The sequence below is a fragment of the Ambystoma mexicanum genome, chromosome 6p, assembly GCF_040938575.1.
Source record: "Ambystoma mexicanum isolate Mex_15411 chromosome 6p, UKY_AmexF1_1, whole genome shotgun sequence".
In the NCBI taxonomy this organism is placed as follows: Eukaryota; Metazoa; Chordata; class Amphibia; order Caudata; family Ambystomatidae; genus Ambystoma; species Ambystoma mexicanum.
In genome coordinates, this window is record NC_090935.1 from 322,447,369 (window position 1) to 322,474,663 (window position 27,295).

The 27,295-nt window shown below is 48.4% G+C and overlaps 1 protein-coding gene across 3 annotated transcripts in view; it reads right to left on the bottom strand.

The window, feature by feature from the left end:
* The window catches only part of ZFR (zinc finger RNA binding protein), a 1,119,848-nt gene that overhangs the window by 167,374 nt on the left and 925,179 nt on the right, over positions 1–27,295 (bottom strand). The window lies entirely within an intron of this gene.

A 27,295-nucleotide genomic window follows, 5' to 3' on the forward strand; every position in this document is an offset into this window, starting at 1 on the left:
CTTGTTGTTTCCTCTTAAAGTACAGTTTCATATTCCTAATTGTGACACGGCGCGCTGTGAGATGTGTGTTTTCCGAGTTCCGTGTCTAGTCGTGTAGGTGACGACTGGACGTGTTTGGCCACGCTGCCCAGCAACGACACGGAGAGAGGCAGAGAATATAAATGATTTGGTGATGTCAGGCTCAGGGGCGGGGGATATGATTTAGTGCAGCAAACGCAGGACACCCAGCGCGATGCGGCAAGTGATAGGATTATCACAAAATGGCCGCGCCCTGCTGCCTGATTTTGCTTGTGTTCAAGAGGCGAAAATTCAGATAAGGTGCATAGGAAACGTTTGTACGATCGATTGATAGAATTATGATTAAAAGCACATGGCCGACCCATAGGGACAATAATATTTCTGACCGACCATTCCTTTAAGATTTACTCTGCGTGCCAAACCAGGTTTGGTCCCTTTGTTCATTTTGCCTTTGGCGGGATTCACGAGTGAAACCCGCCTCTGGCTACAGAGTGTCTGGGGTGAAAGTGACAGAGGTGCCAGAAACACCCAGTGCTTAGTCTCCTAGGAGACCTAAATGCACTCTGTGGTGATTAGCCAGCTGACTGTCTGGTAAGGACAGCCACCCTCCTGGGTGACTGACAGCTAGGCTGGAATGAATGGGAGAGAACTGAATAAAAGGAGAGTTCTTTGGCTTGGAATGCAGAATCGACCACTGGACGAAGGAACCGAAGAAGAGCTTGAAGAGGACGCCTGCTGCAACTCCTGGACCGTTGGTCGCCCGGTGAAGCCCTACTGCAGTGTCAAAACGCCAAGTTCACATCGACCGAGAAGCCCCTGCAAGGACGATTTCTCCCTTTGAGTTGGTGGGACCAATCAACTCCAAAGTAAGCCACCTGCACATCCATCTCGGAGCTGGTTAAATTTCCAGAGTTGCTGCTGGAAACCGTATGGCCAGGGAGAGGAACACCAGATTGTGTGTGTTGCTTTTAAGCTGGCCTAGAGCTTCTGGAAGATCCTCCGGACCCCCAGGAAGCAGGACTGACCAAGCCTGAGCCCCCTCAACAGAGTGCAGGACCCCAGAAGCAAGGAAAGTCCATCTCGACAGCCAGGAACCGTGGTGTTGCCATTTGCGGTAGACGCAAGGAGCTGAAACACTGAACAGCCACGGAAAGTCAAGTTTGTGCCGGTTGCAGGTTTTGATCATTCCAGTGCATTGCAGGAGTACCCCGACGTCCTCCCTCTTGTCCCCACGACTGAGGCACAGGAACAGTGAGATCTGCAGAGCTGCACAGGAACAGAAGTCATCAGCTGCATCTTTTTCTTCATTTCTAAGGTACTGTAAATAGTCTAAGAGAACTTACCTCTTACTGTACAGTTGCTTTGAAACTTCTACAACTCACAATTCTAATCTGCTTGTGAACCTAAGTTTGATTCTTTTCATCAAAGACTCCTAAAAACGTTTGCAAAGATCCCAAAAGGGTCTTTACTGATTTAGAAACTAACAGTGTACAGTATTGAAGTGTATTTGTGTGTTACTATCATATTGCTTCCTTCTGAAGAAGGCTTTCTGACTGATACATTAATAATTGTTTATGCAAGAAACCTTGAGTGTAAGTTTAGTGAATAGCTGTAACTGAATCTTGGTGTAACTCCACTACAGCTCACATTTACCCCCCTTGAGATAAGGTTGGTTGCTCAACACGCTACCAAAACTGTGTAGTACAAGCTTATACCAAAGGTTGGGTTGCCTATATCTATAGCACAGACACAACCTACACCCACAGGTGACTTCAATAACTAGGGTTCTGGGGACATTAATATCTTACTGTTGGCATTTATAATCCTTTTAGAAATGGGTTAAAGCAAAAGGTTATTAGAACACCAATATTCTTAAGAAGGCAAATACTTGTGTAGTGGTCCCAGGAGTACTGCATACAAACATTGCCTAACACTTGATTGTTTACGTCTCATCTTCCCTTCCACTTCATCCTCTTGCATGCCTGTCAGGATGAGCCTGGGATCTTTGCTTGCTTCCCCTCCAAATGTCTGTGCCGGTTTAACCTCCCTCCATAAGGGCTTGATCCTGGGGCATTGCCACCAGATGTGCGCTGCCGTACCCTCTCCCACACGCCTTGGACACTCCCGGGTAAATAGCATGTAGGCGTGCGGGGGTGTAGTGCCATCCGTACATGTATTTGTACCCTGCTTCCTGAAGTTGTACCGCCCAGGCCATCTTTGGTACCCTTGGCCATAGTCTCTCCCAGTCTTCCCTTTCCATGTCTCTACCCAGATTTTGGTCCCACCGGGACATACAGGCCCAGCGTTTGCCTTGGTGTGGCTTTCTCCAGTAGCCTACAGAAATCTGAGATCAGCCACTTTGTCCCTTCCTGTGTCAGTAGGCTCATGTAACATTTTTATGTTACCCTTACAATGGCCGGTGGCAGTGTGTTACTTTTCCTACCATTGTGCGTTTTTACCACAGGCCGAATCCCCCAGCTGCAGTATTGCACACATGGGTGCCCATTTTGTCAAAATATCTCTGGTCTTTTTTAGCCATTTCTCATTTCTAAGGACCTTCCTGAGATTAACTCTGCGTGCCAAACGAGGTTTGGTCCCTCGGTTCGTATTGTCTTTCGCCGGATTCGCAAGTGAAGCCCGCCTCTGGCTCCAGCATGTCTGGCAGGGCAGGAAGCAAGGCAGGTTCCCGAAACTCCCTGTGCTTAGTCTACTTGGTTACAGGAATGCACCCAAAGGTAATTGGCCGGCTGGCTGTCCTTGCAGGACAGCCACCTGCTGTGTGAGTGGGAGAGACTTGCATAAAAAGGTGAGGTCTTTAGCAAGGAAGGCAGAGGCACCACTGGACTAAGGAACCAAAGAAGAAACTGGACGAGAAGCTTGCTGCAACTCCTGGACGGCTGGTTTGCCCGGTGAAGCCCTGCTGCAGTGCTGAAGCTCCGAATTCGCCTCGACTTGAGAAGCTCTGCAAAGGACAACTCCCCTTGGGTTGGTAGGGCCGATCGACCTCGAGACTAACTCGACTGAAAACCCTCTCTGCCGGCTGTACCAAGCAGGACCTTTCCAAAAAGAAATGATGAAAAAAAGACAACCGGGACCTGTTTTTACAGAGGGGGCTCAGATGCCATCTTGAAAAACATGGCTCCCGCAATTTAACGCTACCGGTGTTCAGGAAAAATCATGGTAGTTTGTTGTAAAAACACTGCCACCAGCCATTCTGAGAGGAAAGGGTAGCATATGACTATCTAGACACAGGGGATACTAAGTAACCCCTCCAGCACTCCATTGCAAGATCGTGTGTGCTAGGTCTAGGAATTTGGAAAGACTAGTAAAGTCAATTTCACTTTACTTTCTCTGGGAAACAGTAGTTTATCCCAGAGAAGGTATCTAACCCTTTGGTAAGTCTAAAATACATCCTTGTGTCACTGAACCGAGGGTGCTGTGTAACACACATGAAAAGATGATGCCTATGGAGTTATCTAAAACTCCATAATCAAAGAACACAAGTGAAAAACACATGAGTGGGGAATTAAAAGGCTCACACTCTTTCCAGGTAAAAAAAATCAAGTCCTCAAAATCCAGCACAGTTGCTGGGGGTCTCTAAGGTGAAGGGAATTAGCACATTTTGGTGAATTCTTTCTAAGAGGTATTATGGAAAAATATCCCACTAATAAAGCAAACATTTCTGGGGTTGACCCAGGTCAGGAAGATTTACCAGTTCTGTGCATATCTTACCTAACACTAGGGAAACCCAGCAACAACAGGCACTTATTGCCAATAAGTTGTAAAAGAGGATAACTTTAAAAAGACACCATGGAGAGTCAATAAAATGATATCCATAAAAAGATATTCTGTGTGTGTGGAAAAAGGTTCCCACTCACTGAGGTTTAAGGAAAAATATCTCACTAATAAAGGAAAAACGTTCTGGGGTTGACCCAGGTCAGGAAGATTTACCAGTTCTGTGAAAATCTTACCCAACATGGACCCACTCTCCTTCAGCGCTGCCGTAGTGGACGTTGTTGACTTAGTCGGTGTTGGGGAGCATTCTCATTTCTGTGCTAATTCCCTTCAACCTTAGAGATCCCCAGCTTTGTTGCTGGACTTTAGGACTTCATTTTTATCCTGGAGCTAGTGAGACCTTTTTCTCACTCTCGCGTGTATTTCTGATCTGATTTGGACTCTTTCCCTTTTGGTTTTGGAGTCTGACAAATTCCATAAGCATCTACCTTTTGTATTGCGACACACAGCACCTTCAGTGCAGTGCCACAGAGAAGTCCTTTGGATTTCTCCAAGGTTTGAACACCTTTCTCTTGGGTAAACTACTGTTCCAAAGAGTAGTAAAGTGAAGTGAAATTGACCTTACTTACCCGTTTTCCTTTGTAGGTCCAGTGCAGCCCATCGTATGTGGAAGTACTCAGGGGTTGGGGGGGGCGGGGAGTCACTTAGTAGCCCCTTTTCCTACTTACTCATGTAACATTTTTTATGTTACCCTAACTACATTTATTGGCTGGTGGCAGTGGTGTAATTTTCCTAAATTGTGCCTATTTACCGCAGGCTGAATCCTCAGCTGCAGTATTGCACCAATGGGTGCCCATTTTGTCAAAATGGCCCCGGGCATCATTTTTTCCCATTTCTTGCTTATGAGGTCCTTCTTGGTTTTTACTCTGCGCACCAAACCGGATTTTAACCCTTTCGTTCGTTTTGCATTTGGCGGGCATCATTGCTGAAACCCACCTCTGGCCAGTGTCTGGCAGGGCAGGAAGCGAGGGAGGTGCCCGAAACTTGCGGTCCTTAGTCTCCTTGGTTACCTGAATGCACCCAGTCGTTAGTGGCTGGCTGGCAGTCTGGACACCCTGCTGTGTGAGTGACAGCTAGGCTGTGCATAAATGGGAGAAACCTGCATAAAAGGAGAGGTCTCTTGAACAGAAGGCAGAGTCCACCACTGGAAAAAACATCTGATGAAACAACTTGGAAGAGAAGTACCCTCCTGGCCCGTTGAACTGCCGGGTGAAGCCCTGCTGCAGTGCTGACGCTCCAACTTTGTAATGACTAGAGAAGCCCAGAACTGACAACTTCTTCCCTTGGGTTGGTGGGACCAACTGACCCCAAGACGAACTTCACTGGAACCCCTCTCTCTGCTGGCTGTACTTCCTTGCTGTTGCTGGAACAGAGTGCCAGGGGTCAGGAAGACCAGAAACAAGTGGATCGTCTTTAAGCCGGACCCGAGCACCAGGAAGATCCTGGAGGACCCTCCCGAAGCCAGACAACCTAAGCCTGAGCCACCTCAAAAGATTGCTTGACCCCAGAAGCAAGGGAAGCCCACAAGATGTCCAAGAACCACAGTGGTGCTATTTGCTGGCAGCTGAAACCGCAAAGTGCCGCTGATTTGGAACTCATTGCTGCCGACCTTCAACCAGTGCAGAAGTCCTCCAGACATCCTCCCTCTTGTCCCAACGACTGAGGCCAGGAAGGAACAAGTTACTTACCTGTAACTGTTGTTCTCCAGCATGGGTCTGGCATGGATTCACATGCTCATGAATATTCCCCGTCAGGCTGGGAATCCTCGGTATAGAAAAAAATCAGTATCAGTTTCATTTCTGATCTGTCGTTCCTAGTATTAACCAATCACTGATCTCTGCGTCATACTGACCATAGCCAATGACTGCCCTCTACCTAAGCCCCGCCTCTGGCAGCCATCTTCAGATTTGGTAGCACGTGAAGAGGCAGTATGACCAAGTGAAGAGCCGCAGAGGGGTAGGCGGGAGGGTTCGCATGTGAATCCATGCCAGACCCATGCCGGAGAACAACAGTTACAGTTAAGTAACTTGTTCCTTCTCCAGCATAGGGTCTGGCATGGATTCACATGCTCATGAATATAAGAATAAATAGCAGTACAAACATGCAGAACCACGGGAGGTGGCAACAGGCTCAACATTAAGCAATACAACAACTCAACATTAAGCATCTCTTACCTCCTCACCAGGCTCACCTTAAGCGAACAGGTTGCGCAGCACTGCTTGGCCGACCCTGGACTCCTCCCTGGAATCCCGATCGACGCAGTAGAATCTCGTGCAAGGTGTGCGTCGACCTCCACGTAGCAGCCCTGCAGATGTCCAGCAGGGGCACACCAGACAGGAACGCTGTGGTAGCAGCGATCGCTCTGGTCGAATGGGCTCTCGGACGGCCTGGCAGCGGTCCGTTAGCCAACCGGTGGCAGTGCATGATGCAGCCGGAGAGCCATCTGGAAATAGAAGACTTCGAGAGAGCCTTCCCTTGATTTACAGGTCCAAAGTTCACGAACAGCTGTGATGTCCTCCGGAAACTCTTTGTGCGGTCCACGTAGAACTTCAGCACTCTAGCCACATCCAGCGAGTGCATAGTCCTCTCGGCAGGCGACGAAGGAGACGGGAAGAAAACAGGTAACACCAAGGGCTCGTTAAGATGGAAGTCCGACGGCACCTTGGGCATAAAGGCGGGGTGCGTCCTAAGCACCACCCTCGAGGCATGGGAAGTCAAGTATGGTGCTTTGCAGGATAGGGCCTGGATCTCCCCCACTCGTCGTGTGGCGCCTTTCTTGAGCATCGCCTTTACCTGCAAGAGAAGTTGAGGGACGTGATGTTCCTTCCTGGCCACGGGGGGGGGAACGCGTGGGCACTTTAGAAACTCGAGCGCGTGACCCTGGCCCAGGGCGTCCAGCACCCAACGGTCGGTGGAGATGGACTCCCACACGCTGATGAAGTTCGCCAGCCGGCCTCCCATCGGGATGCTTTGGTGGGGGCCCGACCCCACGGCCGGTTCTGCTCTGCTTCGACGAGGCTTTGCCGCCTTGTCCTCCCTGGCGACGACAGCGGGGTCTTGCCTCGTCCCCTGTAGGCTTCCTGTGACGACGAACGGGCTGCTTGACGGTAGGTGGAATATCCGCCGCCGGAACCTTTGGAGGCACCCTGCTTGCCTCCGGCGCTCCGAAAGGGCGGCCGTCGTTGCTGGAGAACACCAAGAGCCCGGGCCGTCTCTGTGTCCGTCTTGATGGCTTGTAGGGAATCGTCCACTGTTTTCCCAAACAGGTTGCTCCCGTCGAATGGCATGTCCAAAACTCTGGTCTGCACGGCGAAAACCAGTGTCAGCGATGTCCGTCGCTATCGTAATGGCGTGGTCCGACGCCACTTCTCCTTCCTGCAAGATCTCTAGGGCCTCAGCCCTCTTGTCATCCGGTAGGAAGTCCAGCAGGGGGGGTGATCTTGTACCACAACTCCCTGTCGTAGCGGGCTACGATGGCTAAGGCATTTGCAGCCTTAATCGTCGTCGCTGCCGATGAGATGACTCTGCGTCCCATCATGTCCAATTTCTTTCCCTCGCCGTCCGGTGGGGAGGTAGACTTAGAGACCGAAGCCCCCCCCCCCTGCTTTCTTCCTTGCCGCCGCGGAGACGACCGAGTCCGGGGTCGGCTGTGCCCGAAGGCACAAGGGGGCCGCGTCCGAGACCCGGTACTTCTTCTCATACCGATCCCTTCTCGCAGGCGTTGTGGATGGGTTCTTGAGGAGGGCGAGACCCTCATCCCAGATATCGTCCAGTAGAGGTACAGCGAGGACCGTCTTCCTCTTGGTCTCGCGCAGTTGATAAAGGAAACCTTCCTTCCTTCTCTTCCGGGCAGAGCTGGAAAAGCTCGGATGCCCTGGCGATCATGGCATGAAACGATCCAATCTCGTCGGGCGGGGTGGCCCGGGGAGGAGGTGACGACGGAAGATCCTCGTAAACCTTGTCGTCTGTACCCGTCGCGGCCGTGTCCGTCCCCGTATCATCCCCACGGGTCGTGGACGGGGAGGAGGGCTGAGCAGGGCGCGATGGTTGAAAAGGAGGTGGAGGATGAATCCTTCTTCTCTTAGGAGGAGCCTGGCTCCGGGTCCCACGTCTGGAGCGGTTCCTCCGTTGGTGGTAACAGCAATCTCGTCCTTATCTCCGAGCAGAAGGACTTTATAGCCAACAAAATGGCCACAGAGTTGTCCTGAGGCACTGGTTGAGGGGATTCCGACGGGCGGTCAGGAGCCTCGTCGGCATCCTCTACGTTCTCGTCGTCTCCTACGTCGGGGTCCCTCCCGACGGGCTGGTCTTCCACGCCAATGCCGTGGCTTAAGACTTCGATCAGCTCCTCTTCAGAGGTTGAGGCCGAATCCACGACGACCTCCTGCCCCCCCCTTTTTCTTCTCCATCGGAGGTTTCACGGGGGTCCTGTCGATGGGCTTGAAAGAGGACTCCCTCCGCGGTGGCAGGGAGACTCTGAGCCCCGACGTCACCAACTGGTGTAGCCTCCACAGGCTGAGCCAGGGCCGCTGCGACTGTCTTAGAGGCCTTGGCAGGGTGGATCAAGGCTTTCACCACCTTAGGTGTGCTCACCGCCTTCTCCTTGGGGGGAGGGTCACCGCCTCGCTCCCCCTCTGATGGGGCCCTCAAGCTCGACCAGGGTCTCTCCAGGAGCTTTGCCGGGTGCTCGGCCTTCCTCTTACCCGAGCCAGAGCGTTGGCTCGCGGTTGATAGTGCCGGGGAGGATGCGCCCTGCCTGGCAGCCGTAGAGCCCGACCGTTCGGCGCTCCCGGTGCCAGCGGACTCGCGGTGCTTGGCCTTCTGTTGGACCCCCGTCGCTGGGGCGCCCTCAAAGGTCTTAGAAGACCGCTCTGACTTCTCGCCTGACAGGCTTTTACCTTCCAGCCAGTTGGCGAGACGCAGATGGCGGTCCTTCATGGTCCGCTCCGACATATTGCCGCAAAACGCACAGTCCTTCTCCACGTGCGTCTTGTCCTCATGCAGGCAGTAGAGGCAAAGGGAGTGTTCGTCCTCCTTAAAGACATTCTGAAGCTGGCATCCAGGGCAGACCCTGACCAGCTTTCCGGGCGTCGAGCTTCCCTTCTCCTGGGCCATGATAGAGATGGGCCTGAGAAACTTCTGGAGTCCTCCAAAAGCGTGGCTCGACGAAATCTTCACCCTTGAGGGGCGTAGAGGAATCCGACATGGGTCCCCGTTGATCGGATAAAGAAACGGTGGAGCTTGAGGCTCTTTTGACCGAAAAAAAAGAGAATTTTCCTATGAAAAAGCGCGAAAACGCACTACAGCTCGAGAGCAATAGCACGAGGATCCCAACACATGAATGTGCGGTAAAAATCTGAAGATGGCTGCCAGAGGCGGGGCTTAGGGAGATGACAGTCATTGGCTGTGGTCAGTATTTCTTTACCGAGGATTCCCAGCCTGACGACAGGGAATATTCATGAGCATGTGAATCCATGCCAGAACCCATGCTGGAGAAGCATGTACTACACAAGTTGGAGGAGAGAGACTAAGCAGGCAGGCTTATGTCAAGACAGGTAAATGTGAGCTGTAGGGTTGCAACTCACTTTCATAGTGATTCGTGATTTAACAATTATTTATTAATTTAACAGTCAGTTACATACACCTTTCCTTAGAAGGGAGCAAAATAAGTAACACTTAAAATATATTTCAAAAATACACTCAGTTGGGGAGCCACCAGGGGGCGCCGAGATGTGCTGAAGCTTCTCGGCTGTTCTCCTCCCCAGGAAGGCCCTTTTCTTGATTTGGGTCCCCCCCAGCCCCATTGTAGCCGTGTGCGGACCCCCCCTGGGGCTGGCGTATAGCTCCGTGGCCAAGTGGAGCGAACTCCCGGTGTCGGGAGGTGCCGGGAGCGAGGAGTTTGAAGCCTCCAAGGTGCCGAGCCAAGCCAAGAGTGCGGCCCCGCTGAGGAGAACCGCGCGGCGCTGTCTCGGTGGGGGAGGGGCGGAGGCACCAGCGATCAGATCAGCGCCCCCACACGGCTTTGCTGCTGACCCGTGGCCCCCCCCCTCGGCGGCGACCATTGTGTGGCGGTTCCCGCGGGAGGGGGCTGTGGGCTCTCCCCTGAGGAGAAGAGAGTGCCGGTATTTTGGGGGAGCGAGCTGCGGTGTTCGCCTGCCTGTGTCCCGGGCGGAGCGAGGAGAGGCCCCTGATCCTGCTGAGGAGACAGAGCATGAAGTTAGCATACTGTGGTGAGCCCCGGCGGAGGACCTGCGCAGAACGGAGTCGCTTGCCGGCGGAGGTGGACCAAGGAGGTACCAAGCGGCCCAGTGACTGGAGCAACGCCCCCCCCCCGACCTGCTCAACATCCGCCTTCGGTACGGTGACCTGAGGGGGGTGGCGCGAGGTGCCGGTGTGCTGCGTGAGACCGGTTTGATCGGATCTGCGAGGAAGGGGTCTGCAACGTGCCTGGAGCGCGGCAGGGGAGTCGCGGGATGTGCGAAGCCCGGTGATGAGAAAGGGGGTGTGATAGTCCGGCTCCCCACGTACCCTGTCGAAATAGCCGGCTGAGAGGTGGCGGAAAGGAGAGACTAGGACTGTCTGAAAAAGGACCCAGAAGCTGTTGCTGGCTGGAGGTCGCAGCTGTGTGGGAGTCTTGGCCGTTGTAGTAGCGACGATTGAAAACACTGTGGAGCTTGTTGACCCCGCCTGAGTCCCGACGGTGTCTGTCTCTCTCTTGTAATGTTCTGGAAGCAGGCGTGGGAGGAGTGGATACTGCCTAAAGGTTGGAGGGGAGCCCTGATTCTGCTTACTTCTCTTCGCTTCTTTGGTTTCTACGTGGTCTCTGGATGCGCTCTGGAGGGGCGCTCTCTCAGAGCTTGTTGAAGGCCCTCCTTGGTCCTGTGGTCTGTTAGTGCTCCTCCTGTGGTGAATTGATCTGAACACCGGCCTATTGGGAGACTGGAGTGCGGATGCAGGGAGTGAGGGCTCTCCAGCGATTCCGGAGGTCGCCCCAGGGCTCAAGAGGGGACATCAATATGCAGGTCTCCGGCCAAAAAGAAGATGTTGATACCCAGGATATGGGCCGCAGTATGGCAGCTCTTCTTGAGGAGTTCCGAGGGTTTAGGGAAGACATAGGGAAGAGACTTGACTCCCTGGATAAGAAGGTGGACGATGTGGAGGATAGGGTTCAGGCCCTCGAAGCCAATCAATCTTCTGTGGATATCCTTGAGACTCAGTTTGACCTGTGGCTGGCAGAGCTTGAGAGAAAGGAGGAAAAGATTGCCCTCAAGCTTGACGACTTGGAAAATCGAGAGAGACGTTCTAATTTGAGGTTCCTCAACATACCGAAGCAGGAGGGAGAGACGCAGGTTGACCTGGAGCGAAAGGTCAAAGAAGTCATAAGCCTTGTCTTTGAAGGAGAGATTAATATTGTTCCTACCATTGACAGAGCTCATAGAGCAGGGGGTCATGCGGGAGGCCCTCGCTCCGTCTTAGTGAAGTTCCACTACTATAGAGAGAAGACTAAGATATTGGAGCTCGCTCATAAAAAAGGTGTGATCGAATGGAATGGTGCCAAAATCTCCATTTACCAGGATATTTCTGTACTCACATTGGCTCGACAGAGACTCTGTGGGCCATTAACGAGGTGGTTGCACTTGAAGGGAGTGCGGTATAGATGGAGGCACCCATTTTCTCTCACCTTCGAACTCGACGGAGAGAGACATGTTCTTACCTCGGAGTCCGACATCAGGAGAGCAATGACAGAGCTGTTGAGTGACTCCCTTCGGGAGCAGGTCAAGTTGGATGACGTTCTCACTGAGGGTCCCCGCGGGGACTCTCCGGCATCCCTGGGACGGCGGCGCGTTCGGGGACATAGGAAATACAGGAAGATAGCGCCCCTGTCCCCGGGACAAGCGCCGACCTAACTGGAGGATGGAGCCTCTGCTGTCCTCTGACTGCTACTGTGCTTGAAATGGGTTGAGTATGGTTGGTTTAACTCCGGTCCCTAAGCTGGATCGCTTCATGGTCTGGCTGGTGGCGGGGGGATGCCGGATGCTGTTTTTTTCTTTCCTCTCTTTTGTTCTTTGGGTCTGGGGGGGCCCGGAAACTGTTGTGTTCTGTGTGAGCTTGTTCGCCCTGGTGGAGGCGAGCCTTGGTGGTCTGAAGGCTTGACTGTAGGATGATGCAGTCCTTTCAGATGCTCAGAAGTTGGGTGGGGGAGAGGGGTGGGGTTGGGTGAGGCAGAAGGGGGAGTTAGGAGCAACCATGAATATTGGTTTCAACATGTATGTTCTGGTTCTTCTTTGGTGGACACCTTGGTTCGGGGGCGGCGCTCTCATGTGGTTTTACGTCTGTCCTTACGAATGACTTTCCTTATTCTCTTTCTGTGGGGTCTCTAAGTGTGCGAGGCCGGAACTCTCAGACTAAGAGGTCGCTGGTGCTCAGGGAGTTCCGGCGGTTGAAGTTGCACTTTCTCTTTGTACAGGAGTCCCATTAGGTTAAGGGGAGAGAACCCGCCCTCAAACCCAGGGCTATTCAATACCTATTTCGATCATCATATGGGGTGAAAAGACGGGGGGGGGGGGGGGGTCGTGCTCATGGTTTCCCCATATGCGCAGTTCTCTCCCAGAGCGCATAAAGTGGATCCAGAGGGGCGTTTTATTATGGTCAAGGGGGAAGATAAGGGGTAGGTTGTTTACCTTGGTGGGAGTGTACGGACCGAACGAGGATCAGGATGTGTTTTGGCAGGGAATGAGCGGGAAAATCAGGGATTTTGCAGAGGGAGCAATCATTGTAGGGGGAGACTTCAATATGGTTTTGAATCCAGATAAAGACAGGAAATCCTCAAACCCATGTCCTGATCTTAGATCCCAGAGGAAGATGGCAGATTCGTTTCGGAAGGTAAATATGGACCTACAACTTTTAGATGCTCACCCTGATGTTGTAATCATGATCCTCTATTTACTTATTTCTCCTCAGTACATCGATCTTTCTCTAGGATTGATTATGTGCTGGTTGATTCCGTAGTCCATGAATATATCTCTGACTTCAAGGTGGAGTCCATCCCATGGTCCGATCATGATATGATCCGTGTTAGTTTGGGGATTCCCCCGGGGGTCAGGGGCAATTCGCGATGGATATGTAATGATTCGCTCCTGCAGGATAGTGCGTTAAGGCAGTCCCTGCTAGACTCGATAGTTGAGTTCTTTGCCTTAATGACACTGGAGAGGTTGGGATTGGAGGAGTGTGGGATGCATTTAAAGCTACGATCAGAGGTGTTTTGATGGAAATGGGAGCTAGGAGCAAGAGGGGGAAAGGCTAGGGAAGAGAGTAAACTGAGGGAGCAGATTCTGGATATTCAGCCAGGGGGGAAGCTGAAGACGCAGATAGATCCGGACAAGCGGGCTAAGCTTCAACAGCTGAGAGCTAAACTGTCTGCCTTGCTTGTGGGGCAGACGGAAAAAGAAGCTTGCGTTTCTAAAACAGCGATATATGGAGAAGGGGGAAAAGGCGGACAAGATATTGGCTTGGATACTCAGGGAACTCGGAACAGTCGACGAGTCAATTGCATATCTGGTCGGGGGGGGTGAAAGGTGGCTGGGGAATGACCAAATTGCGGAACAATTTAAGTCATATTATGAAACCCTTTATACTTCTGAATATTTTGGTGATGGGTCAGATGTTGATCGGTTCTTTGGGTCGCTCCCCATCCCCTGTCTGCCGCTGGAGCGCTCAGCCTCTTTGGAACTCCCGATATCTCCTCAGGAGGTTGTTGATGCTATTGCGTCTTTGAAGAACGGCACTGTGCCGGGAGACGACGGATTCACCGTCCGCTTTTACAAGACATTTCGCTCCACATTGGCGCCGCATTTGTCTAAGGTGTATAATTTGGCCCTGGAGACGGGGTCTCTTCCTCCCTCCATGATGTCGGCTCTCATTGTGGTCATCCCGAAGGAGGGGAAGGATCCCCCCCTTGTGTCAATCATATAGGCCCATTTCGCTTCTAAATGTTGACGTGAAGCTATTGGCCAGGATCTTGGCGACCAGGTTGTCTAGGCTTATTCCCTCTTTGGTTCACGGGGACCAGGTGGGCTTCATTCCAGGGCGGCAGGGATCTGATAATGTGCGGAAAACAATGGATTTAATATATGAAGTGTCCAAGAATGAGTCTGAGGCTGATCGCCTCTCGCTAGATTCTGAAAAGGCCTTTGACCGCATTGAATGGTCTTACATGATGAAGGTGCTTCGAAAGATAGGTATTGGTGATAGGTTCTGTGGATGGGTCGCTGCACTATATAATGCTTCATCTGCGCGGGTTCTGGTCAATGGCTTCGCGTCCCCGAGCTTTTCACTTTTTAGAGGAACTCGCCAGGGCTGTCCTCTTTCTCCTCTCTTGTATGCTCTAGCTATGGAGCCCTTTGCCATCGCGGTTAGGCGGGAAGAGGCGATTACAGGAGTGCGGAGTACGAATTTAAGCTGTCTCTTTTTGCAGACGACATCCTGGTGTATCTGTCTGGAATTAATGACTCGCTACCCCGGTTGTTAGAGTTGATACGTGGTTTTGGACAGTTCTCCGGTCTCAAAATCAATGTTTCTAAATCCTGTATTATGCCCATGGGAGGGCGTGACGAAGATATTGAGGGTAGAGTGGAGGTGTTTGGGATGCGAATAGAGAAAGTCAGTACCAGGTATCTTGGGGTGGTAATTCCGAGGGACCTAAGTAAGGTGTTTGAGCTGAACTTTCCTCCATTGGTGGCTAAAGTTTGTCGCGACCTGGATAGGTGGGCTCCACTGACGCTCTCTTGGTTTGGGCGAATGGTTACTGTGAAGATGAACGTGCTGCCTAGGCTTCTCTATCTCTTCTCTGCCTTGTGCTGTCCCGGTCTCCTCCTTTCTTTCGCTTCAGGCGAGAATCTTTCGCTTTGTGTGGGGTGGTAAGAGGGCGCGAGATGACCTTGCGAGGACATATTGGACTTTCATTGAAGATGTGCATGTTCATCCCCACAAGGTTAGGGACTTGCGCTGGGCCCCTCCTCGCTCTCTACCAGCTGTAGCTCGGTCCCACCCAATTCTAGCGGTTCTTTGGCGGTTGTGGAGGCCTTGTAGGGATAACAAATTACTATCATCATGGCCCTCTCCCTTGTCTTCCCTGTGGGGACCGCCACTTGATTTGGGGGCTAGGGGGTTCCGAGGGACGCAGATGTGGTCTGACCAGGGGTTGGAGAGGGCCACGCAGCTTTTTGACCAAGGAGGCTTTATTGAATTTCCCCAGCTGTTGGAGCTGCTTCCGGAAAGGCCTCCCTCCATTTTTGATTTCCTGCGACTCAAGGGCATTCTCACGCAGGCAGATTGGGTGGCCTCCCTTTCCCGTAAGCTGACCGCCTTTGAAAAGATTTCTGTGGAGGCCAGCTCCAGAAAGGGATCCCTGTCGAAAATGTATAATGTGTTAATTACGGCGGAACTAGAAGGGAGTATGGGAAGAGAGAATTGGCACAGCATTAGAGGAGCAGGATTGGGACTCCGGTCTCCGGGCCGTCTTTAGGGGGGAAGCTTTATACTGCAGCCATGGAGCATAACTTTAAAATTCTCCACTCTTGGCACCGTTCGCCCGCCTCTTTGTCTAAAATGTTTCCCGGAGTCTCCCCTAAGTGTCCTCGGTGTGCAGGTAGAGGAAATGGTTCCATATGTGGTGGGAGTGTCCGGTTATTCAAGTCTACTAGGCAGAGTTACTCAGTTGGATTAAAGATATCCTGGGAACCTGTCCTGCCCTCCACCCCATGGAGATTTTACTGGGTGCCCCTAGGCCTGAAAGTGAGGAGGGACCCTTCCCCAGGGTAATCGGTGCGATGCTGAGGGCAGGAAGAATGGCTCTGGCCCAGAAGTGGAAAGGATCTCAGAGCCCAACGAAGACAGATTGGTTTCATAAACTTTTAACAATCTTCACTTATGAGAAGCTTACAGCTATTGTACATGACGACATGCCTTCTTTTTTGCAGGATTGGACTGTAGTGCTTTTGAATACAGACTGTGCTGCACTGAGACTCTGAGGTCTGGGATCATGTGCGGAGCTGGATGATGGGGGGAGGGTGGGAACAGATCGGCTACTGAACAAAAGCACCCGAAGTATGAGTTTTGTCGGGGACCTTGCAGAAAGAGCTAACCGGTCAGACAGCCAGTAATTGTACCGAGTTGTGCTCCCAACCATGAGGTGCCTCTTCTTCTTTGGTCTGGGAACCCTGTGTAGCTCATTGTTTGGGGGTGGGTGGGGCAGGGGGGGGGGGGGTAGTTGGGGTGATTTCTATGGTCCGGTTTGGCCTTGTTTTTGAGTTGAGTATATGTCGCTATTGTTAATTAATAAATCCAATAAATACAAAGTGAAAAAAAAAATACACTCCGTTTCAATAAATCAGTAGATACCCATTCGAGATGGCACACAGACAGTTTCTACACCCTGAGGTGACAAATAACTAGGACACTGTAGACATTGAAATATCAGTGGTACATTTAGAGAAATACTAAGTTGGTGGCAAAAGGAAAGAACCCCCAATGCAATGTAGATTAACCCTTTCCCAGCTACACAAGTTCTAGAATGTGTGACTCTTTAGAGGGATAGTTAAGGCACAAAGTCAGAGGTTAGAAGAGTCTTTCAGGGAGCAGGACAGCCAATGTCAACTGAGCAAAAGTCTAGGGGAGCTGAAGCACTTCTTGAAGGTGAATAAAAAGTGTTGCACAATGTTTTAGAAATCGTTGTAGAAAATGAAATCACTGTTGGGCCACAAGCTGGAAGGCTTGTGAAGGGCAAAACTGCAAGCAACTCTGCAAAAGGCAACCAAGGCAAGTCTCAACTGAGAGCTAGCAAGGCTACACAACAAGAGGCAAGTACCCCTTAGTTTACAGTACCTTAGGTCTGAAGAACTTGGTTCCAGCTGGCTTCTATTCCAGTTGTAGTATGGCAGATCCTGTTGTTCCTGGGCCTCAGTAGTGGGGTCAAGAGGGAGGACGTCTGGGGACTCCTAAACTACTATTTGAAGGTCGCTGTTTCAGCTTCGCACGAATAGCACCAGTGCTGTTCTTGGATACCTCATGGGCTTTCCTCGCATCCAGCACTCTGTTGAGGTGGCTCAGGCTTGGTCAGTCCTGCTTCATGTGAGTCCGGAGGATCTAGACAACACTATTCTGGTGTTCCTCTCCCTGGCAATCGTTAACTGCAGCAGCAAGGGAAGTACAGCCAGCTCCGAGAAGATTACCAGAGGAGGACGTCCTGGGTTGGTGGCACCAATCTACCATCAAGGGGAGAAGTTGTCCTTCTCTAGTCGAGGCAAATTCGGAGCTTCAGCACTGCAGCATGGCTTCACCAGGCAAACCAACGGTCCAGGAGTTGCAGCAAGCCTCTCTTCCAAGTTCTTCTTCGGATTCCTTCGTCCAATGGTCGACTCTGCCTTTCAAGCAAAATCCCTCAACTGTTAAGCAGGTTTCTCCCATTCATTTGCAGACTAGCTGTCACACACACAGCAGGGTGGCTGTCCTCCAACGACAGCCAATCACCTTAGGGTGTATTCCTGTAACCAAGGGGATTAAACAGAGTTTCGGGCACCTCCCTCACTTCCTGCCCTGCCAGACACGCTGGAGCCAGAAGCAGGCTTCACTGGTCAATCCCGCCAAAGACAAAACAAACAAAGGGACCAAACCTGGTTTGGCACGCAGAGTAAATCTCAAGAAAGATCTTTCCAACAAGAAATGGTGAAACAAGACTACCAGTGCCATTTTGACAAAATGGGCACCTATGAGTGCTTTACTGCAGCTGCAATTGCAGCCCGCGGTAGAAACACAATGGTAGATAAAAGTAAACCACTGCTATCAGCCATTAATTGCATAAAGGGTACCAAAAATGTTACATGGGAAGCTAGACAAGGGTGATACTAGGTAACCCCTCCAGCACCCTATTGTAAGAAAGGGTTTGCTGGGTCTAGAAAGTTACAAATATAAGTAAAGTCAATTTCACTTCATTGCTCTTGGAAACTGTACTTTAACCAAGAGAAGGTTATTAAACCTTGGGGAAATCTGGAAGACTTCCCTGTGTCACTGCACTGAAGGCGCTGTGTGTCACAATGTAAAATGATGGTGCTTATGGTGTTCGTCAGACTCCAAAATGAAAAGAAAGTGTTCAAATTAATGAAAAATATGTGTGGGGAAAAAGGTCTCACTCTCTCCAAGATAAAAATGATAAGTCCATAAATCCAGCAAAAGGAATTGGGGGTCTCAAGGTAGAAGGAAATTCGCACATTTCTGAGAATTCTGAGAATTCTTCCTAACATCCCCCATAGGGTTACTACATACAATATTGCCACAACAGTTGGCGATGTGCTCATCGTGGCTTTCATCGACGGTGACATTGTTAAATCAGTTGAACTAGGATTCTGCAAGGTCTTAGCCAGCTTCGACGAGTCCTCTCTGAACTTGTCCCTCGTCAGTTTATCCGCAGTCACACAGTTTGGACGGGGTTAGGTACTTTCTCTTTGAAGTTGTCCCTTTTATTGGTAGGCTCATTGGGGAGGCCAACAGTGATGGTGACCGCCTTTTGCCTGATTCGGTACCCGCATCAGCAGCGAACACAGCGGATCAAGCATCGCAGAGCTTGGCTTTCTCTTTGACCCCGCAAGCGGGGCGTCCTCAAAGGATCTCAACGTCTAGGACCGGCCAGTCCGAGAGGAGGATTGACCCTGCATCACTGGCCTTGCTCGACTTGAGCCACGCTGACAGTCTGCTGTAGCAGTCTTTTTTGGTTTTCTTCGAGAAACCACGGCACACCTCGTATCCCTCCTCATCGTGGTCCAGATGGAGGCAATATAGCATTTTTTATGCCTATCTTTAACAAAAACGTTTTTTTTATAACTGTTTATTGAGTTTAAACAATACAATGTAAAAACAAACATGAATCATAGGCATACCCACAGATGTAGGCAGCATGGCAGTATCAAAAGCGAGAGGGGCACTGCGGGGCCATGGGCCATAAGACAGTTGTGAGACAAGGCAGGTAAATAATGCTAACAGTGGTACTGATCTACTTCCACCGGCGGATTTCAGTGAGCATCAAGCCATTTGCCCTATATTTTTTCGAATTTGCGGAGGCAACCCCGTGCGTTATAGATCCGGCGTTCTGAAGCTGCGCATCTGTCCAGCTCATTACTCCAGCGGTTCAGGCACAGTGGGTCAGCAGAGCCCCATTTAGCCGCAATAAGTCTTTTGCCTGCCCCCAACGCAATCGCCAGAAACATTTTTTTTATTTTTACAGGTCTACTTCTCCGCAGATACTTAAGAGTACAATTTTGGGATTGACACTCAGAAGAATTTGAAGAGACTTCGACTTTCCTTCTTCTCTTCAGTCATGGTTGAAAGGTGCAAAATAGGCCCAAGACCGTGCCTTCTCGAAACTTCGACAATCCAATGGTGAATGAATATCTTGGCCAGTAGCTGATCACCGCTGCTGTTCTCTGTCCTTCGTCGAAGGTGATAAAGCAAAAATCTGTCAAAAACGTATGGATAAAAATGTGAAAACACACAAAATTGGTTTCGAGAGCTACTTGAGGACTCCCAAAACGAAATGTGCGGTAAAAATCTGAAGATGGCCACATGGGGTCGAGCTTAGGCAGAGGACTGTCACTGGTTGGTGTTGGGACAGTTTTTCTGAAGTCCAACTAAGGGCTTAGTAAAACCATTCAACTGAGGTAGTAGAAGACTCCACTCTTACTATAAGGCTGTGCCACCTGAGTTCATGGTAGCGTAGACAGAGTAGCCAGGCTTATCTTAGGAGGGAGAAAGGGCTGTACAATCAGTACAAGTGAAATTGTAATACAAATGATCCAAAGAAACACTACACATGTACAAATATAGGATTTATTTAAATACAAGTAGGCCCAGATAAATCTAGGGGTAAGTAAGCGCTAAAACATTATATGAAATCACAGTATAAAAACACAACCCTAATACTTGAAAGTACACAGACCCAAGCATAGACCTTATTTGAAGTACCGAACAGTAGTTCTAGGGAGGTCAAATCTTTGTCATACACATTCAGTATAGGTCAAGCCTATACTTGGGGAGTGAAAACCAATGGTTACTTTTTTCAGTTACATTCAGTAATGCAAGGGCAGTAGACCCTTCCAGTTCTATAATGATTCTTAGCACAAATCACTTTGTCAACTGGACAATATACTGTTGGTGAATAGTGAAACACTTATTCTAGGTGCAGTAAAAACCTATAACTACTTTTGTCATAACACACAGTTATACTAGGATGAAATATAAAATTACAGGTGCCTTTGAAATCAGTGAACCACTGATAAGCAGTAACTCTTGTTACTTATTTTTGGATGGCACACAAGGTAAGTAAAACCCACATACTTTTTTTAATCTCACAATGAAGTGGAAATTAAAACCCAATGTAACACTTTACTGAATAGTTATTCTAGGTAGGCAACAACCTAATGCAGACTTATTAAGGACAGGCTAGGAGCAAGTCAGGGGAGGCAAGACCCAGTTGGGGGACTGTTATGTCCCAAAGTACTCCAGTACACAGGATTGCAGAGTAAAGTTATTTATTACTTCTTTTTAGTAATAAGGTCAACGACCCCCGGGAGGGTTTCAACCACCGTCCACCGTCTCTCTCTCAACTCACTCTCCTCCTGGAACCTCGAACCCCCGGGGTCGAGATCCACATTCCAAGCGCATGCTAACCATGACAGTGACAGCATGTTTGCTTACTTGCTTGTATGATACACTGATATCCTAACACCACCATGACAGTGACAGCATGTTTGCTTACTTGCTTGTATGATACACTAATATCCTAACACCTCCTTCCTTTCTGACATTTTTGAAAACCATAAATATTCTTATGATGACTAACAGATGTTATTGATTAGATTGTGATAAAATCTTAGAACATAGAACATAACTAAATTTGAATATTGATGTACAGATGTGAAGAATCTAAAATAAGTTAACTTCCAATAGTGAAATTGAACTTGTATGTCAATGGTGGGGCGAATGACAGAACCTTATTTTTTCCATCATTCTCTTCCTCTGGAACATTTGATAATTGCTACTCTCTCCTTGTTCCAAATACCTCCACCTCTGACTAATACTGATGAACCTAAATCTTTTACCACTTGTTTGGGCTCAGAATACAACGATGCCCCTTTGCGTACCTTAGTCGGTAGCTTAATTTTTATCCAATCACCTTCATGAATCTTAAATTCTTTGCAACAGTTTTTTAGATCATACCTTACCTTGGATTTAACTCCTGCCTCAAACATTCTACTCCTCACTCTTCCCACATCCACATCAACCATCCTAGATTTTCCCATCCATCCGGGACATAAATGAGAATTGGGTTTCCTACCTCTCAACATCTCAAATGGTGTCAATCCTGTAACACTATGAGGCGTAATTCTGTACTGAAATGTCCTTTCCATTGCAGTTCTGAACCAATCCCCACCAGTTGCTACTGCAATTCTTATAGCTTCCATCAACGTCCTGTTGAAGCGTTCAACACATCCATTACTTTGGGGATGATAGAGAGACGTGTTTACCTGTTCAATACCATTCTTATCTAGAAAATCTTTGAACTCCTTGGATGTCAATTGAGACCCGTTATCCGATAAACATTTCCTGGGAAAACCTTCCCTCCAAAATAATTGTTCTAGAAATTTGGAAATACTGCTGCTAGATATATCTTTAAGTAAACAAATCTCTGGCCATTTGGACAATAAATCTATGACCACCAACAAGTAACTGTCACGAGTCCCTCCTATATTAAATGGTCCTAATAAATCTATTGCAATCTCATCCCATGGTACCCTCGGTGTTTCCCTAATGACCATGGGAGTTTTTTGTATTCTCAAGCCTTTGTTTCCCTCCAGACATTCTGTGCAATCCCTGACTTGCTCTTCAATCTCTTTGTCAATTCCAGGCCACCAGAACTCAGCTCTTATTATGCCTTTGGTCCTGGCTATACCTAAATGTCCTTCATGAGCTATCTCAATTACTTGTCTCCTCATACCCTGAGGAACTATCATCTGATGCCCTCTATATAGATACTTATCATTGATCCATAGATCTTCTTTAACTCTGGCAAATCCACCCATATCACCTCTGTAGTTCATCACTCCATTCTCTCTTACTAATGCTAATACTTTCTGATATTTTGAATCTTCACTACACGCTTTAACCCACTCATCTTCCTTTAAAGACTCATGCACCTGAAAAATTTCACATGTTTCTTCTTGATTTGTTTGCTCTACCCTGATGTGACCTTCTCTATGAACAGATCTTGACAAGGCATCTGCTACGACATTAACTTCACCTCTAATGTGAATCACTGTGAATTGCAAACCTTGAAGAGCTGTTACCCACTTCATTATGCGTCTTGATACACCTTCCAGTCCACCCTTAGTAAAAATGCCAACTAACGGTTTGTGATCAGTACAAATCTCAAATTTCCTTCCCCACAAAAACCTTTTGAATTTCTCAACACCCCAAATACAAGCGAGAGCTTCTTTCTCCACCACTGAATATCTGACTTCAGGATCTTTAAGTGATCTTGAAGCAAACGCTATGGTATGCAGCCCCTCTGAATCTTCTTGCATAAGCACTGCACCTATGCCATAGTCACTGGCATCTACAAAAAGTAGTGTGGGCTTCCCTTCTTCAAATGTCTTTAGAATGGGAGCTTCAACCATGGCCTTTTTTATCCTTTCAAATTCACACTTACACTCTTCACTCCATTTAAATGTCACACCTTTGCGCGTGAGCTTCCTCATGTATCTTGACATGTCTGACAGATTCTTGATGAATTTGCCATAGAATTCAACTAACCCTAAGAATGATAACACTTCTGCTTTGGATTTGGGCTCTTCCATTTTCCTTATAGCTTCGATAGCCTCCTCTTTAGGTTTGACTCCCTCAGCAGTGATTTCGTGGCCTAAATAAACCACTTTACTTGCTTTGAATGTACATTTTTCTGACGCTATCGTTAAACCGGCTTCTCCTAATATGTTTAGCACCCTCTTTAACCGCCTGTCATGTTCCTCCTCATCTCTGCCACAAACTAGAACATCATCTTGGTAGTACATTACTCCTTTCTCTCCACCTAGTAACTTGTACATAATACTCTGAAATACACTCGCCGCCGACACCAAACCAAACGGCATTCGTACACACCTAAATAAACCGTTGGGGGTAATAAATGCGGTTAGATCTCTGGAATCTGGATGCAACTCAATTTGGTGGTAAGCTGATTTGAGATCCAAAATTGAAAATACTTTAGATCCGGAAACACCAACCAGTAGATCATCTATCCTGGGTAGTGGGAATCTATCTGCTACTACCATACTGTTAAGATGTCTTAAGTCAATGCATATTCTCAAAGACCCAGAGGCTTTCCGAACTACTACTATGGGGCTCACCCATTCTGAAGATTCAATTCTTTCAATGACCCCTTCATCTTCCATTCTTTTTAACTCACTTTCTACACCCTCCTTAAGTGCCAGGGGAATGGTGCGTAATTTCGCAATCTTGGGAACTGCCCCTTTTTTTAATCTTATTTTGTGAACAAATCCCTTCATACATCCAAGTTTGTTTCCTTTCTCACTCACACTCTCACTGTTTACTGTTAAGACTTGTTCCGGATGACTTGCTTCAAGTCTGATTTTTAGTTCAGCTTGGTCACTCCACGATAATAACTCTCCTCCTTTGTTGGCAACATAAATATTCGTGGTGGCTTCTCTATCTTTAAACTGCAATTTGGCCTCAAAGTATCCTATTATTTCTATGGGTTTGTCACCATATGCATTCACCTTAATTTTGTTTTCTCTCAATGTACAGCACTTAAATCTCTCCTTCCATACCCGTACTCCTATTAGTGTGTAGTCCGCCCCACTATCCATAAGCATCAATATTTGTATCCCATTAACCAAAACCATGGCGTATGGCTTTTTCTTCTTCACTTGCCCATCAATGGCATTCACCATGAAAACTACCTCTCTGCCATTCTCAACATACTCATCCTCCGCATTATTTACATTGACATCAAAAACTTGACCTGAATTGGAATTAACATTTCTACAACATCTAGCTATGTGTCCACGTATACCACAATTATTGCATATGACGTGTGTTGCAAAACATTCCTTGTCCGATGCTACATGTGAGAAACTCCCACACCGGAAACACCTTCTTGATGAAACATCTCTATTTGTCACTGCTTCTTTTGGAAATCGGGAAAAATTAGTCTCACGTGAGAAATTCTTATTGTCTTTGACCCACACTTGGCGATTCCAACTTTTCCCCGCTGGAAGTCTACTCTCCTGTCGCTCCTCGCCTTTTTTCTCATACTGTATCTGTCTTTTTGAAAAACTTGAGCCCATCCTCGCCTTAACTTTTGATACTTTCTGAACTGTGCCCTCTGTTTCTTCCAGCTTGGATTTATCTGTGTTCATCTGATTGTCTGCTTGTAGTAGCTTTATGCATTTATCAGTGTGTTCCACCATCTTTGCGATCTCTATTGCTCTATCTAATGTAGGATCCTTCTCCTTCCAAAGCTCTTTCCTAATATTGTCATTGTTGCATTTGATCATTAATTGATCCCGTATGTGTTCGTCTTGACAGTGAGTAAATCTACACTTCACTGCTAAGCCCCTCAATGCTGTGATAAAGTCTTCTATGTTCTCTCCGTTCTTTTGTTCTCTGGTGGCAAATTTGTATCTCTCTAAAATAATGTTCTCCTCTATTTTGTAATGTTTGTCCAACTTGGTTAGTGCCTTCTCATATGGACCTGTGTCTGGTGCATCTGTAGGCTCTGGTAATTTCCTTAGCACTTCCTGGCCTGCTGTTCCTAAACAATGAAACAATAAGGCTTCTTTCCTTTCATTTGAATAATTAGGGCCAAATACTGCTAACGCGTATTTATGAAAACCTTCCTTCCAATCTGACCATCGTACTCTGGGTTCTCCAGGTGAAGGCAAGAAAAATACTGGGGCCGGAACATTTGCCATTGTAATCTAATACCAGGACTTATATATGTTATGCTGTGGTACGGTTTAATATTTCCCTCATTACAACCATTTAAATATCTGCGTTGTGAAAGCTATGCTGAAGAACTGTTTTTCAAATTTCCCACTTCAACCGTGTGAAGCCTTGTGAAATATGACTCACCCGCAATTTGTGCAGCGTAGCGCTGTGGATCTGGTGTTGGGTCACGTTCTCATTCAGTGTCCTGCGGTATAATACACTGCTTCCTTCTCGCCGGGTCGGTGAGTTGCTTTTAGATTAATCTGTTTCCGTATTACGTTTGCGATCACTGGCCCGCCTCCGTGTTTCTCTTGTTGCGTGAGGACGTCGGTTGTGGCGTCCGTTACGCCGTAGGGTCCTTTTCTCAAATAATAGTTGCGTCCTTGAAATTGTATTCCGAACGCTATCAGTGCGTATTCCGGAATGGCGTTGGGGCGCGCCTGCAGATATTTGAAAGTAAACTTCTTTGCACAATGTCACTTAGTGTGCTTGATTGAAGTGTCGTCGATGTCTGCGTCAAGTTGATTCCTTTCTTTTTATAGTAGTCCTGGTTAATGTATCATAGCTTCCTTCCTTTCCTGAATCGTGGCTATAAAGTTGTAGCTTGATACTGTGCCGGGGGTCGTCTTTGAAAATCCTTTATCCTCGTCGCCAGTTGTTATGTCCCAAAGTACTCCAGTACACAGGATTGCAGAGTAAAGTTATTTATTACTTCTTTTTAGTAATAAGGTCAACGACCCCCGGGAGGGTTTCAACCACCGTCCACCGTCTCTCTCTCAACTCACTCTCCTCCTGGAACCTCGAACCCCCGGGGTCGAGATCCACATTCCAAGCGCATGCTAACCATGACAGTGACAGCATGTTTGCTTACTTGCTTGTATGATACACTGATATCCTAACACCACCATGACAGTGACAGCATGTTTGCTTACTTGCTTGTATGATACACTAATATCCTAACAGGGACACATACAATTACCCTCAAAGGACTAATCTGGTGATACCAACACTTTACTTTTGGGAAGAGGCACAACCTAATCAAAGGAGAGTAAAATACCTTCAAATCTAATGTCTATTAGACTGGCAAAACAGTTGCTAAGTAAGAAGAGATGTTAACCATACTTTTAATAATAGTGCATAACACATTCAAGATGAGTAAGAACTTTAACTGTTCACTCTTAGAAATACAGTTACCAATCAAGCAACCCTTTACAAGCAAGTAACTTTTAAACACTTATTTTCTCTTCTAGGCAGAAATTCCAATCCCTCAACAGTCTTTCCTTTATTCTTGGAGCACGAGTGTTCTCAGTGGCAGAAGTTGGGTCACTAGGACTAGTGACCAACAGGCAGTGTCAGAAGAGGTTTTTTGACTTATGCTACTAGAGTTCCTTAGGATAACTGGGCAAACAGGGATAGAAGAGGGTGCAGGGGCTTCGCAGAAGACACCCTAGCAGGATTCTAGCAGTGGGAGGACTGGGTACACTGCATGAGAGGCCTCCCCATCACAGAAAACAACCCACAACTACACAGAAATCCTACCAGGCTTAAGGTAAGTACATACCAAAGCCAAAACCGTACCTCAGCATTGGGATCGATGAAGAAGGCGCTAGGCAAGGTTTCCCTCGCGGCTGACTGCGGTTCTGCGGAAAATCACGGTTGAATACTCGTCGTTTTAAAGGTCCAGCACTCTGGTGAGGGGTCTTTTCGGACTCGATTTGTGTCTTTGGAGATCCACCAGGATGCCCACAAAGTTTCCGCGAGATTCGGATGACCGTGCACCGCACGATGGCTTGAGGTTCCAGGATATTAGGGTATTGCAACAACGCAAGGTCGCAGAAACGCATGGGATGTCTCAAAATACAGGTCTTCTTCAGTCTAGTGGGTCTCACCAGGCTCCGGGTCGGGGTCGTCGTTTTTAGAGGCCCCAGGTCGATGGAAGGAAGGGCTACAGCAGGATCCGGTTACAGAGCAGGCTCTGCGGTCGCTGGAAATCATTTCCGTTGCTTCATCTTAGTCATCCTCTTCGGTTTAAGGGCCAGTGGTCGACAGGTCTTCAGTTTCCAGGTTCGCAGTATTTATTAGGAATTACAACTCAACCTCTGCATTCTCTTCTTGAATTCTACAAGAAGGGGCAGTCTGGTGGTCCAAACAGGACATCCAGCCCCCCACTGGGATTTGTCCCCATTCAAGCAAGGCGTAAGAAAGGGCTGGGGAGTTTTGGACTCCTCCCCCACTTCCTGCTCTCACAGACAGACTTGAGCCTGGGACAGGAGTTCAGGAGACTCCCGCCGAAGACAAAAATCATACAAAGGAATTTCCCGCCCTGGATGTCAGGGGAAGGAACAAGAAACACTAAAATGGTGGAAAAAGACGACGGGGCCATTTTGGTAAAAATGGACACCCTTAGGTCCCTTTACTGCAGCTGTGAACA